Raw genomic sequence first — 14,839 nt, forward strand, 5'->3', positions numbered from 1 at the left:
TTTCTAAAATTAACCCATATTATACAATATGTTAAACAATAACATGATATTTTTTAATTGTGTTTTTATCAGTTTTATAACTGGTACAGTTACTCCTGACTTTTAATCTGTTACGATAATTAACCCACAATTAATTTAAAATTAGTTAAATAAACACAAATTACAAACTAATTTAATATGCACATTATAATTAACATAGCCTACAATGTATACATGCTAAGCAAAACGAAAAAAAAACAAAATAGGTCTAACTTCAGAGCCATGAATAGTCTAATCAATTTAACACTTGTCTTCCGTTTCGAATGTCGAAACGTTGTTCTTTGCTTTATTAGTAAAAGTGTTGATACTCAGACTGGCCGTTCTGACATACAAAATGCTTATTAATGCTGGTAGTGCTTTCAGTAGATACGATACCTACCTTAAGGACCAGAAGCAAGAAGTACAGGCAGAAAAAAAAGGAGAAAATATTTGGATAATGACATTAGGGTTATGAAGAGAAAAAATCTGTCATCAGTAAAGACATCGAAGCTATGACATCTTTAGACAAAGGTTCAAATGTATTAAGATGTAGTTACTTTAATGCTAACTAAACTTACTTCTACATTCCTAATGTTTTTATTACTATATAATATAAACTGTTTTAAACCTAGCGCTGACCTCTTCATTATCTATGAGATAAACCTTTAATTCTATCGTATTTATGTTTTTATTATTTCTTTTCTTAGTCTGCCTTTTTTACCTTTTAATAGCACAATCTTCCTCAAAGCTACCTGTCACTTATCCTCAAACAAACTCCATGAAGGATATACTATTTCTTTCATTCTTTATCACTTTTAGATTGAAAGAAAAACTCGCAAGGAATGTAGAAGAAATTCCTTGTTGTTTTTTATGGTCCTTGAAGTTTTTGGTTTATAATATATATTTGAAATATTTTTCCTTTCAGCTAAACATAACATAGTGACTGATTGCCAAAAGATGGTGAGCAGGAACTTCACGTTATTTATGAAAAGCGAATGGTGATACCTCAGGTGACAAATGGAAGGTGGATTATGTTCTTTTCTCAATTTTTTTTGCAAGGCGTGGGAAAATAAATGTTTCATATCCCCCATTTTTAATTTTTCTGGAAAGCCCCAAAAATGTTTAGTCTAATTTTTTTTATTATTCTTCGTATTAGACCACTTATTTGTATAACTTTTTAAGTCCTTTTGAAGTAGATATAAAGTAGTTATTTTCATGCTAAATGAAGATGGTAGTTTGGCTTTTATCAGTTAACATCAACACTTTGTTCATACAGTTTTTTGTGTCGTTTTAACTTCCAAACGTTCCTAGAGCCTATTTTGTATATTATTTGCTAACTGTAGAAATAGCGTCATATAATAAACTTAATTCGTTTAATTAAAGAAAATATTGTAAGTTGTTAAAAAGATATATTAATGTTATAATAGTAGTTGTAACTGGTTTAAAATTGTTTACTTAAGATTATAATATATGAAATTTTTCGTATAATCCTTGTTTTATTTTATAAATTTATTTAGGGTTACGTTTCCAATGAAACAAGGTGTGTTAACAGTTGGGCAAGTGAGGCTCCTTCTGTAAGAAGAACAACCCTGCCACAGACCTCATAGTACTGGATAAAAACAGCACAAATCTGTGAAGGTGTGCATAGTTGATTCTAATCTCAGTGTGATTTCCCATGTTGTTATTAAAAAAAAGGTAGATTACCTGAGTTAAATGAAAGAAAAATTGCAGCTGCTTTGACACTTGAAGTTTCAGTAATACCTTTCTAATGGCTAGTTCTTTGTTGTCTTAAATATAGGATTGATTAAGTGTGTTGTACGTTCAAAAGGTGAACTATTCTTTCAACCATGTATTATGAATTTTTTTCATTCTTTTTTAGTACAATTGATATTATAGTAAGAATTGACAAAAATTCTCAGAAAACTTCAATCCCAAGAGTGAGTTTAATGTATTTTATGTTAACCAGTTATCAGGAATCCTACTAAACAACAGCTGTCTTATAAACAACATAATAAAATATTTAACATTTAACTTAGCTCAGAAATATTGAGTTTTTCGTCGGTGGTTTTGAACTCATGCTGTTAACTAAATTTGCAACTTGAAATTTTTTAATGTTCTTTACGTATCTGCATACAATGTTATTATATAACTTACCTATGATACTGCGTCTTCCATGTGACTTATTGCCCACATATCAGTGGAGTTTATTTAAGCTCTGCTTTCATGCTTTAAGGTATAATTTTCGTTAACAGTTGGGCTGCTTACACCTTGCGATCTTTCTTTTTTATTTTCTATGATTAATTCTGAAATATAAGCTAATATTTCTGTTCTTGTTTGAATATGTTTTTCTGCTGAATTATTATTTGAGTTGTCTTACTTGGGTGTACATGGAATTGTGGTCACTGCAATGTTGGTATTTATAGATTAACAAATTTACACCAATTAAGTAGCCTGCTGAGAGCATCCCTAACAGAATCATGGATTTTTGTATGCCAATAAGATGGTTTCCAACTCTTTTTCTTTTGTTCAAAGAGAGAAGCAGGACTTCCCAACAGCCCTAGTTCTAATGAAGCTTTTGTTGACATGACATGTAACATTTTATATCTTTTACCTGTTTCTGTTACACCCAAGGGGTCCAATGTGTTGCTCCAAAAAACTATTTGGATTCATCATTTCTTTTCCCACCTCCTGACATTACGTTACAATAATTTCTTATTCATTTATGAGCTCAAACTTTGTCCTCTTATCAGGTTTTGAAGGGGTTTCTGTTTTGACTTCAATTCCACAGATACCCTGATTTTGAGTCTTTCTTTATCTGCTCAATCATTGGTTGTTAGCTATAATCTTTCTTCTAATCCTTTGATTGAAGCACATATATATTTGATCTCTGTTGCCACATGATTAGTATGATTCTTTGATAACTGGGTTTTCAGAGCTGTTTTATTGAGGACTTGTTCTCTCTATGGGTGATTACCTTCCATTTTCCTCTTTCTTATAACCTTTATAGTCTCATTTCCTCTGAGATGTTTACTCAGTCAGGGAAAGCTCATCAGTAAGAGCTGATAAAGACTGTAGTTTCAAGGCTAACTTCTGGTCATCATTGTTCTAGTTGACATTTAGGTAATATTCCTCATACTGTTGCATTACTAATTGACCTCGTACACAAAATGTTTCTTGCTCCTTTGGTGTAAGGAAATGGCAGTCCAAATCATTTTGACCATCTAAACCAAGACCATGACTGTGTTCCATTTCCTTCTCTTTGTGGGATGCCATTTGGGATTGTGCATTTTAGTGTGGACTCCTTCACTTCAAGACCATTCGGTTCAACAGTTGCTTCATGTCCATTTTTGTATCTACTTTCATCCACTTCCTCTTTTGATTTGTGGGCAGTCCACTCATGTTCATCTACTGAATCAGCAAGTTATACAGGGCTATTAACATGGCATTTTAGCATATTGGAGATTTGAACTAAATCTGTCGTATCTCTGTTATTATCTCAACAATCCATCATTTGTGATGCAATCAATTTTAATTTCTTGTATGTTTTTTTTAGAAAGGGTTTTTAGGTTATGAAAGTGAATACTGAGAATGTTTATATACACATTTCAATTCACATGTCTGCTTTAGTTTCTTCATGTTTTACATCAAAGGATAGTTTATCATTTCAAAATCCAGCCATTTAAGTTTTGGTATTAAACTTATAAATAAATCGTTCTTATTCTGATAAATTAATGCAGATAATTTGTCTGGGGCTCTACTGTTGTCACCTGATGAATTTATCAAATATCCAAGATAACAGTATTATTTAAAAAATGTTGTACTTACACAGGTATAGATACAAGTAATGTAACAATGAAATTCTTTTTACTGTCAGTATTAATGTCTACATAAAAATTCCTAAAACATTTATTGTTGAAATATTGTAATACATACTAGAAGCTGTCCTTTTTTTAAAATATCAACAAAGTGAACTTTAACAGCTGAAACAAGGTAGTCTAATAACTCGTGTGTTAAACATTTTGTATTCCAGTTGACAAAATGTGGCATTGTAGCCGTAGTAAGTGAAGTGTTTATAGTCCATTTAGTGAAGCACACATTACAACTTTTCAACTGGGAAAAATGTTTCAAAATTGCAGATTAAAACCAAAAAATTTGTTCATTATTAATTATACATTTTTAACATTAAGCCAAAAAGTTCATAATTGCTCTTAAAATTATTCTAAAAAATGATGAGTATTTACTTTTCCAAAGAAATTGAAAGTTTTGAAATATATTTTTAGTTGTGATTTAAAATACAGGGTGACCCAAAATTATCTTCCATATTTTAATATTTAATAATTGAATAAGTAAAGAAATACAACCATGCAGTTTCAATGTTTAGCCTAACTCGAACAATTTTATTGGCATGTCAGTAAACTTCTACTTGTGCACCATTGGTGGCTCTCTGCACATAAAACAATATTAGAATATAAGTTCATGTTCACTGCAACATATGTACAGTTACAGCAGTGATGGTATCAGTTATCCTGGTCTTTAGCTCTATGATGTTTGCTATAGGTATGTGATACATGATATCCTTAGCATACCCCCAAAGAAAGAAGTTTAGTGGAATAATATTTGACCAATGTATCGCATTGGTTCTCTTCTTGCATGATTCCCATTTATGGGGTAAAACTACTCACTTGAATGAAAAAAGAAAAAGCATAACAGTATATTATGATGGTTTTGGACTACCTTACCCTGTACATTAAACATTTTATTATTATGTAAGTAACAGGTGAGGTAGCAAATTTATGTAAATGCAGTCAGTAAAAAATGCCTATAACAAAAGGCAAGATTTTTACTTTACAAGAAAGGCCATGTGTAATATTAAATTTTATTTGTATTCTAATTTTTTTATTATAATTCATGCTGTTTATATTTAAAAATTTTCTGCAAAACTATTAGCATAAGTAGTGTGAAATTGTAAAGTTAATAAGAAATCTGTAAATTCATACACATAAACTGAATAAATAAATGAGAGTTATGTTTCTCATTTTTCTATGGAGTCAACTGCCCCTGTGCTTAAGTATTGTTTCAAGCCTTGCTTGTCTAGTCTCTTGTTTATTTTACTTGTAAATTTTATGAAAGTACACACAAAGATATATATAGTATTTAGAATAAACATTTTACTCAAAACAAATCTCTGAAAAAGACAATGTAAACAGTATTGGTATATGTTTGGTCTTTTATAAATCTAGACTTCACCCATTTTTTATTATTTTTGCATTCAAGATTTTTTATGTATATGTTTCATGATTTTTCAAATAACTCGCTAACCCCATGCTTTAAGACACTATAATATTGTACTTTTACTTTGTTACATTTTACATTTCTGTTACATTATAGTTTTTTCAAAATATTGATATCTGATAAATAATATTTTGCATCATAATAGAACAATAGTTGTCGCACATTGTTTATCAGATACTTGTTTGCAATGGATAGTGATGGAAATTATGGATTCAATTGTTTATGGTCTTATTATCACACTCCTTTAACTTGATTTGAAAACATTTTATATCCAGTGTTGAATAATTTTTGTATTTTTATTCTACCGTAAAAACAAAATACAAGTGAAGAAAAAAACAAACTTTTCCAAAAAGGAAGGGGTTTCTAATATCAACCTTCAAAAACTATGTAGAGATAGTATTGTTTGTTTGTTTTGGAATTTCGCACAAAGCTACTCGAGGGCTATCTGTGCTAGCCGTCCCTAATTTAGCAGTGTAAGACTAGAGGGAAGGCAGCTAGTCATCACCGCCCACCGCCAACTCTTGGGCTACTCTTTAATTAACAAATAGTGGGATTGACCATCACTTTATAACACCCCCACGGCTGGGAGGGCGAGCATGTTTAGCGCGACGCGGGCGCGAACCCACGACCCTCGGATTACGAGTCGCACGCCTAACGCACTTGGCCATGCCAGGCTAATAGAGATAGTAAGGATGCTGTAAACGCAATATTTATATTTAGTTCAAAAACCATGCAGAGATAGTGAGGATGCCGTAAACACCATATTTATATTTAGTTCAAAAACCATGTAAAGAGAGGATGCCGTAAACACCATATTTATATTTAGTTCAAAAACTATGTAGAGGTAGTAAGGATGCCGTAAACACCATATTTATATTTAGTTCAAAAACTATGTAGAGGTAGTAAGGATGCTGTAAAAACACCATATTTATATTTAGTTCAAAAACTATGTAGAGGTAGTAAGGATGCCGTAAACACCATATTTATATTTAGTTCAAAAACTATGTAGAGGTAGTAAGCATGCCGTAAACACCATATTTATATTTAGTTCAAAAACTATGTAGAGGTAGTAAGGATGCTGTAAACACCATATTTATATTCAGTTCCTTTACTAAAAGTTTTTCTTTATTTTTTTCCTTGTATTTTTAATGCAGTGTTTCAAAAGACATAGAAAGGTTGTATTTATAATTAAACTCTAAATACAATGAAGTTCAAACTGTAATAATTATTATTTGTCTATTATTGATAGGTAATTCTTGTTTCACCTTATAGTTAAGTTTTTTAAAGGAACACTGAATTTCTGTACAAAAGAAACCAACTTTAGGGGTAATAATGATATTGCAAACACTATAAGTATTATCTTTCTTTATCATAATTACTTATAGTTAATAATACTTATGAAAACAGGTATTTCATTTGAAACTACATCATCTCAGTGAAACTGGTTCATATCACTGTTTAGGTTTTTGAGTTATGTAATTAATAAGAAGCATTAAAAAACAACAAGAAATTCAATCTTTTTGTTATAGTATTTACAGACAATCTTAGAACTTGTGACCCAGCCATAACACAAATATTATTGTAAATGGAAACACTGTAGTGTTATAAAGTTCTGATGGCCTATTGGAGATGTTTAAAATACACTTTTCATGAACAATCTGAGCCATACCTACCTAGGCAGTGCTGCCACCTGTCTGATGTATATAATTCCATACAATACATTAATGTTTCAAAGGTGATTAAAATCAGCACTATAAAATGCGAGTGATCTTATTATAAATCATAAACAGTAGAATAAAATTGAACCTCAAAATTATTCTTCCGTTACTGTTCTTGGTTGTCATTCTTTAGCTATGGAGGATAATGCCTGTGATCACAGCACCCAAATGTGTTGGGGATATTACATCTATCAGGCAAAATCCAAATGTCATCAACTCAGGGAATCAGTTAAGAGTTAATGATAAGGGCCTTTTATTTTATGTAACATCAACTGAAAGGGAAGAGGTTGGGAGCTCTGTAAATATTAAGGGTATTTTAGTTTTACTATAAGAATATTATATTATTATACATAACATCAACTGAAAGGGAAGAGGTTGGGAGCTCTGTAAATATTAAGGGTATTTTAAGGGTGTGTCTGAACTGGATGTTTGAATATTAATAATTTGTTTTCCATTCACACCATCAAATCACATAATGTTTGGTTGTTGGTGCTGTTGACAAGCTATCTGCCCTCTATTGTATCACACAGATAAACAGCTGTGAATAGAAATTCTATAAAAGCACTGGTAGTATTTATTTTTTAAATTATTTTGTGGTTGACAAGTGATGTAGTGACTTCTTACATTGATCAGGTTAAATTTAAAAAGTTTTATTTCTATTTATTTAGGGAAGAAACTCCATGATAAAGAACCTAAAATTCAGTGACTTGTGATTTCAAAGATCCTCCAACGTAAGAGATGTCACATCACCTTTCAGCGTATACATTCCCATAAATGTAATAATGAAGCAGCTGATGGAACAGAGATGTCATTGCTCTGGTTCCCACCATGAGTCTTCCTCATCTATAGGAATCAGAAGTGCTAGCAAGTAAAATAAGCATTGTAATTGTAAAAAAATTATAAATAAAAAAAGAAATGCCTTTTTTTTTATTTCTGTCTCCGAACTGCTGGTATGGGTATTAACACTATTAATGATAAGCAGAGAATAACGTTTCAGCCTTTCTAGATCATCTTCGGTCTGTGAACTGTCTTGTCGGAGAATGTGCCCATACTAACCAATAACCCCTCCCATTGACACAGCGGTATGTCAGCAGATTTACAATGCTAGAAACCAGGTTTTGATACCTGTGGTGGGCAGAGCACATTTCAGATGACCTAGAAAGGTCAAAATATTGTTCTCTGCTTAGCATTAAAAAGTGTTAATACCCATAACAGCTGTTCTGAGATACATTTTTATTTTAAGTGGGTTTTTCGTCATCAAGAATTACTTTCCTTCAATTGTATAAATATTCTTTTAATTTTTCCCAAAAAACTAGATAACTAAATTATTTTATAAATGTTACCCAATAAGTATGTTAAATAATTTTAATATATTTATAATACAAATAAGAAATTACTTTAACATTGTTACCTTTTTATTGTTTTGTCTTGTTGGGTTTTTGTGCTTCAAGTGACTAGTCCTCCATTTCCAAAAAAAAAGGAAGAAAACAGAATGGCGCTTCTATTATTTAAACTCTGATTTTTGGTCTCGTATTCTATAACTCTTTTAAGTTTTAACTGCAGGAATAATATTAATTTTTAAGAAAAAACTATTAACACTTAGATAGTAATTAAAGTTTTTAAAATTATGTTAATTTGTTTATATAATGAAAAGTAAAAAATAACATTTCATCATGTAACTTGTGCTTAAGTTTTTTTTATTTACCAAAAGCAAATTGTTTGCATGTTTTGAATTTTGCTTAAAGCTACTCAAGGGCTGTCTATGCTAGTTGCCCCTAATTTGGCAGTGTAAGACTTGAGGAAAGGCAGCTAGTCATCACCACCCACTGCCAATTCTTGGGCTGTTCTTTTACCAATGAAGAGTGGGATTGGCCTTACATTATAATGTCTCCACAGCTGAAAGGGTGAGCATGTTTGGTGCTACGGGGATTCAAACCGACGACTCTCAGATTATGAGTGGAACGCCTTAACCCACCTGGCCATGCTGGGCCTTTGTTTGCATGACAAAAATAGCTGGTTTCATTCTTAGTGCTTCACCTGATGAGATACCGTTATATGGTATTCTTAGGTGCACTGATGTCACTGAAGAGTAATTGTGTAAGATTCACACAATACTGGGCCTGGCATAGCCAGGTTGTAATGGAGCTTCACTTGCAACTGTGGAGGTATTACAATGTGATTGTCAATCCCAATATTCATTGGTAAAAGAGTAGTTCAACTATTAACTGTGGGTGGTGATGACTAGTTGCCTTCCCAATAGTTTTCCTTGCTATTAGTTGACAGCTAGTGCAGATAACTCTCAGGTAGCTTTGCAAAAACTACCAAAATCCTTCTTGAGATATCTTTGAAAGAAATATAAAATTGTTAAATCTCCAAAGAAAATCTGAGAAAACATACCATTGTCTACAAGAAATGTGAGTGTACTATCTGAGCAACTATTGGTCGTTCCCATCCAAGTATAATGGAGGGTTTTCTTCAAGGATTCACCTTGCCAACCAGTGGAAGACTCTAATGTCCAACTTTTGCTTGAGTTATTTTAGAAGATTCTTACCTTCAAAAGTGTGCATGTGACAACAGTAGGTAAACAACCTTCAACAATAGATACTTATGGTGAAAGAAACTTAACTAATTTCTTGATCAACATTCTGTAAACATTTGTATAGTCTTCTGTGGGCAAAACCTTTTATATAAATTTGAAGTATTGTAAAGGGAAGTAGGCAACAACTAATATATTTGCTATTAAATGTATTTCAGTGTTTGAAGAGATGTTAGTGTATATTTTATTTAAGTAATTTGAAAGTTTCTGAATAAACCTTATTAACCTTAAAAATGTTTATAACGTAATATGTTAAAATAGTTGATTGAAATTTATTAAAGGCAGTTAAGTTTCAATAGTAAGGTTCACAGTCTGTTTCCACATCAGCTTAGCATAAAATAAAACCCATATTAAATCCCCCTGGTGGGCACAGCACAGATAGCCTGTTATTTAGCTTTGAGTTTAATAACAAACAAACAAACAAAGTTCACATTCTGTCTTGTCGGAGAATATACCCATACTAAAGCAATAACCCTCCATTGGGACAGTAGTATGCCTGCAGACTTACAATGCTAGAATCCAGGTTTTGATACCTGTGGTTGGCAGAGCACAGATAGCTGAAAGTGTCTTTTTGCTTAATATGAAACAAACAAACAAAACAAAACTAAAGCTACACGAAAGTCGTCTGGATTTTCTTCTGTACAGGTCATTAGAAGTTAAATATGAAAAGCTACCTGGCGTTTTCACTGTATCTACAGTGCATATGCTACTTTTCAACAATTCAGAGTGTTTTGCAAACTGACAAATAGTCAAAACCAAGATTTCGTACTTCTGAATATTATCTGTCTTCATTGGGTCTGGTGTCCACTTAGTTTTAACAGTAACTATAATTTTGTCATCATTTGATAGGGGAAAGTAGTCTTCATAACCTCTCACTACCTATGTTATTATTATTCTATGTAAACTTTGTAAAGCCTTACAATATACTCTATAATCCAGTAACCCATATAAACCATCTTATAAGGAAAAGTAAATAAGCATTACAAAAATCAGTTTTCACTCAGTAAAAGAAGCTGTGTAGGACTGGCTAGTGAAGTTGAAAAAATGAACCAAATAAGATAGGGACAGAAGTGGACACATTATTTGAACCGGCTAAGGATCGCATTACAGACTAAGTCATCTTGATTTTACATGGATAATAAAATCCCTACATTACATTCTTCTGGCTTAGCATGGCCAGATGGTTAAGACACTTCACTCGTAATCTGAGGGTTGCAGGTTCAAATACCATCACACCAATCATGATCGCCTTTTCAGCCATGGGGGCATTATAATTTGATGGTCAGTCCCACTATTCATTGATGAAAGAGTAACCCACGAGTTGGCAATGGGTGGCGATCACTAGTTGCCTTCTCTCTGGTCTTACACTGCTAAATTAGGGATGATTAGCGCAGGTAAACCTCGAGTTGCTTTGTGCAGAATTCAAAACAAAATAAGATACATTCTTCCTCACTTGCAAATCAAATGAAAACAGAATTTCCAATCTTGTTTCTAAAATGTTACTCTGTTGTAATATTAGTGGTGGATTCAGAAAAGATACCAGGGGACATGACCTAACTCTTATTGGTGACACTAATTTTTTTTTATGTACAAATATCCATTTCATGTACTTGGAGACCCATTAATACAATCTTTGATTTGCATTCATTTGGGCATTTAATTTTTTTACCTATGCAAATGTATGCTGAACAGTGAAGGGGAAGGCTTGTGGAGCCAGTATAACCCTCTGTCTCCCCAAAAGTATTCATCTGTGGGGTTTCTTCATGCCCTGTTGTTGGCCTCTTCCTCTTTCGATCATCTCCGAATCTGCCAATGGTAAAATAACCATATAGTTAGTATTATAAAGGAAAAGTATTTGGATGACAGATGATATTATATTCAAACATCAAACTTTCGATATACCAAGCGGAAGCCAGGAATGTATGGGTTTATTTTCTGTACAAAGTCGAGACAGCTCTATCTGCTATGTGACCATTTGCTGATCAAATGATATATCCACTTTCATCCTTACCTTGTTTGGTTCGTTTTTGTTGGGTTTTTTTTTCAGTACCCGGCATGACCAGGTGTTTAATGTGCTTGACTCACAATCTGAGGGTCGCAAGTACGAATCCTCATCACACCAAACAAGGTTACTCTTTCTGCTGTGGGGCCGTTATAATGTTACGGTCACTCCCACTATTCGTTAATAAAAGAGTAGCCCAAGAGTTGGTGATGACTAGCTGCCTTCCCTCTTACACTGCTACATTAGGGACAGCTAGCGCAGATAACTCTCGTGTAGCTTTGCTCGAAATTCAGAAATAAACAATACTTTTTTTCAAGTTCACTAGCCTGACCTACCCAGCTTTATTAATTGAGTGATAATTGCTTCTCCTAATATTTGTGCAAATTTGACCACGTATCTTCTCATAGTAATAATGACACAAACTTACGTTTTGCTTTTCTGATCCGTATAGTTTAACTCATTCTCTCTGGTACATGCAAATCAGAGTAGAACAGTCTAATTAACTAGAAATAACTACGTGATGCACGTGAATTGAATTACTATTCTTAGAAAAACACGTAAAAACAAACAGAACAACCAGTTCACTTAAGCTGTTCAAATTACTGTTTGGAGCATGTTACACACGGAAAAAATTAGACTACATTAAGTTGCTTTGAGAAGAAGGATACCTAGAACAGTAGATTGTGTAAACTTGAAGCTTGAGAAACACGTAGAAAAAACTAGACTACATTAAGTTGCTTTAAGAAGAAGGATACCTAGAACAGTAGATTGTGTAAACTTGAAGCTTGAGAAACACGTAGAAAAAACTAGACTACATTAAGTTGCTTTAAGAAGAAGGATACCTGGAACAGTAGATTGTGTAAACTTGAAGTTTGAGAAACACGTAGAAAAAACTAGACTACATTAAGTTGCTTTAAGAAGAAGGATACCTAGAACAGTAGATTGTGTAAACTTGAAGCTTGAGAAACACGTAGAAAAAACTAGACTACATTAAGTTGCTTTAAGAAGAAGGATACCTAGAACAGTAGATTGTGTAAACTTGAAGTTTGAGAAACACGTAGAAAAAACTAGACTTCATTAAGTTGCTTTAAGAAGAAGGATACCTAGAACAGTAGATTGTGTAAACTTGAAGTTTGAGAAACACGTAGAAAAAACTAGACTACATTAAGTTGCTTTAAGAAGAAGGATACCTAGAACAGTAGATTGTGTAAACTTGAAGTTTGAAAACACGAAAAAACTAGACTACATTAAGTTGCTTTAAAGAAGGATACCTAAAAGAGTAGATTGTGTAAACTTGAAGCTTGAGAAACACGTAGAAAAACTAGACTACATTAAGTTGCTTTAAGAAAATGATACCTAAAAGAGTAGATTGTGTAAACTTGAAGCTTGAGAAACACGTAGAAAAAAACTAGACTACATTAAGTTGCTTTAAGAAGAAGGATACCTAAAAGAGTAGATTGTGTAAACTTGAAGCTTGAGAAACACGTAGAAAAAACTAGACTACATTAAGTTTTTTAAGAAGAAGGATACCTAGAACAGTAGATTGTGTAAACTTGAAGCTTGAGAAACACGTAGAAAAAACTAGACTACATTAAGTTGCTTTAAGAAGAAGGATACATAGAACAGTAGATTGTGTAAACTTGAAGCTTGAGAAACACGTAGAAAAAACTAGACTACATTAAGTTACTTTAAGAAGAAGGATACCTAGAACAGTAGATTGTGTAAACTTGAAGCTTGAGAAACACGTAGAAAAAACTAGACTACATTAAGTTGCTTTAAGAAGAAGGATACCTAGAACAGTAGATTGTGTAAACTTGAAGTTTGAGAAACACGTAGATAAACTAGACTACATTAAGTTGCTTTAAGAAGAAGGATACCTAGAACAGTAGATTGTTTAAACTTGAAGCTTGAGAAACACGTAGAAAAAACTAGACTACATTAAGTTGCTTTAAGAAGAAGGATACCTAGAACAGTAGATTGTGTAAACTTGAAGTTTGAGAAACACGTAGAAAAACTAGACTACATTAAGTTGCTTTAAGAAGAAGGATACCTAGAACAGTAGATTGTGTAAACTTGAAGTTTGAGAAACACGTAGAAAAAACTAGACTACATTAAGTTGCTTTAAGAAGAAGGATACCTAGAACAGTAGATTGTGTAAACTTGAAGCATGAGAAACACGTAGAAAAAACTAGACTACATTAAGTTGCTTTAAGAAGAAGGATACCTAGAACAGTAGATTGTGTAAACTTGAAGTTTGAGAAACACGTAGAAAAACTAGACTACATTAAGTTGCTTTAAGAAGAAGGATACCTAGAACAGTAGATTGTGTAAACTTGAAGCTTGAGAAACACGTAGAAAAAACTAGACTACATTAAGTTGCTTTAAGAAGAAGGATACCTAGAACAGTAGATTGTGTAAACTTGAAGTTTGAGAAACACGTAGATAAACTTGACTACATTAAGTTGCTTTAAGAAGAAGGATACCTAGAACAGTAGATTGTGTAAACTTGAAGTTTGAGAAACACGTAGAAAAACTTGACTACATTAAGTTGCTTTAAGAAGAAGGATACCTAGAACAGTAGATTGTGTAAACTTGAGGTTTGAGAAGCTTCAGGTGAACTGTAATTGAAATGTTCTACTTGAAATGCACATGATGATTGTTTTTTGTTTTGTTTGTTTTTGAATTTCGCGCAAAGCTTCACGAGAACTATGTGCGCTAGCCGTCCCTAATTTAGTAGTATAAGACCAGAGGGAAGGCAGCTAGTCATCACCACCGACCGCCAACTCTTAGTCTACTCTTTTTCAACGAATAATGGGATTGACCATCTCATTATAATGCTCCAAATGCTGAAAGGGCGAGCATGTTTGGTGCGACAGGGATTCGAAAACGCGACCCTCAGATGATGAGTCGAACGCCTTAACCCACCTGGCCATGCCGGGCCTGTGACGGATCAGTTATCTTATGTAAAGTAAACTAAACCAAAACGAGGACTTTTTTTTCTTTGTATTACAAAATATCTTAAGTAATCCACGATTAGTTAGAACGTGTCCGCGTCTTTTGGTATTGATATTTGATGTAACAACATTAAAATAATAATTCACACAAAGGTAAAACGATGTGTGTTTGTTTTATCGAAACAACAAATGCATGAGAATCACTGGAGAATTTGTAGCCCAAATAATGTTCTTAAAATATTATACAGTTGATATAAGG

General features: G+C 32.8%; 1 long non-coding RNA gene across 2 annotated transcripts; it reads left to right on the forward strand.

The window, feature by feature from the left end:
• The first annotated feature begins 362 nt into the window (after positions 1-362).
• Positions 363-8,369, forward strand: LOC143238471 (uncharacterized). Of its 2 annotated transcripts, XR_013020600.1 has the most exons (4): positions 363-549; positions 944-1,042; positions 1,536-1,656; positions 7,697-8,369. It is a non-coding gene; the product is annotated as an uncharacterized LOC143238471 (long non-coding RNA). The 2 variants fall into 2 exon arrangements; XR_013020599.1 differs by lacking the exon at positions 7,697-8,369 and having other exon boundaries at positions 370-549; positions 1,536-5,066.
• Positions 8,370-14,839: the final 6,470 nt, after the last annotated feature.

Source organism: Tachypleus tridentatus, chromosome 2 (assembly GCF_004210375.1).
Source record: "Tachypleus tridentatus isolate NWPU-2018 chromosome 2, ASM421037v1, whole genome shotgun sequence".
In the NCBI taxonomy this organism is placed as follows: domain Eukaryota; kingdom Metazoa; phylum Arthropoda; class Merostomata; order Xiphosura; family Limulidae; genus Tachypleus; species Tachypleus tridentatus.